Consider the following 761-nt stretch of genomic DNA (forward strand, 5'->3'; position numbering starts at 1 on the left):
CCACAGAAGGGTGGTTGGGGTTCCCCAGGGAGGGGTGGGTGGGGGGTGCCCAGGTAAGGATGGACAGAGGTCCCCAAGGAAGGGTGGATGGGGATCCCCAGGTAAGGATGGATTGGCGTGCCCAGGGAAGACCCTAGGAGTGGGTGGAGGGGACCCCAGCACCCAGCCATGCAGGATGGCTGTGCTCTGCTCCTGGGCTCTTCTGGGTGATCCTCGGGAAATGTGGGGTGGCAGGAGGGGGGAATGGAAAGCTCGAGCTCCCTCTGCTGAAGAAGTTGGACACGAGCAAGGTCGGTCTGGAAAATGTGCTTTTCCTCTCTTTGCATTCAGTATTTCCAAATGTTTCAAACCCCAACAGCATGTCTTGATTTCAGCAAAGTATTTGGAATTCCCGATTCAAATCCAATACTTGGGCAATGGAAATGGGAGAGGACTAAATTTTTGCTTCCGCTCAGGTCTGGCTCTGGGTTGTGTCCGACATAACACGCGCACATCAGGGACTCAAAACCTTCCTAAAATCTTGCTGATACTGTCTTCTTCCACCGCAGGTCTCCTGTCCCCCTGTGAACCGTCGCACAGCGTGGGCAGGGCAACTCCAGCTGGTTGCAGAGCCCCAACCTTCACCTCCAGCATCTCCTCCCCGCCTCCCCGCACTGCAGCGGCAGCATCCCCCCAGCTCTCCTGCCGGCTGGGCTCCTGGACCGACCACCCACCTGCCCCATCCACCACCACGGCAGCGACCCGGGAGGGGCCGGGGTTGG

Source organism: Pterocles gutturalis, unplaced genomic scaffold (assembly GCF_000699245.1).
Source record: "Pterocles gutturalis isolate BGI_N339 unplaced genomic scaffold, ASM69924v1 scaffold2438, whole genome shotgun sequence".
NCBI classification, from domain to species: Eukaryota; Metazoa; Chordata; class Aves; order Pterocliformes; family Pteroclidae; genus Pterocles; species Pterocles gutturalis.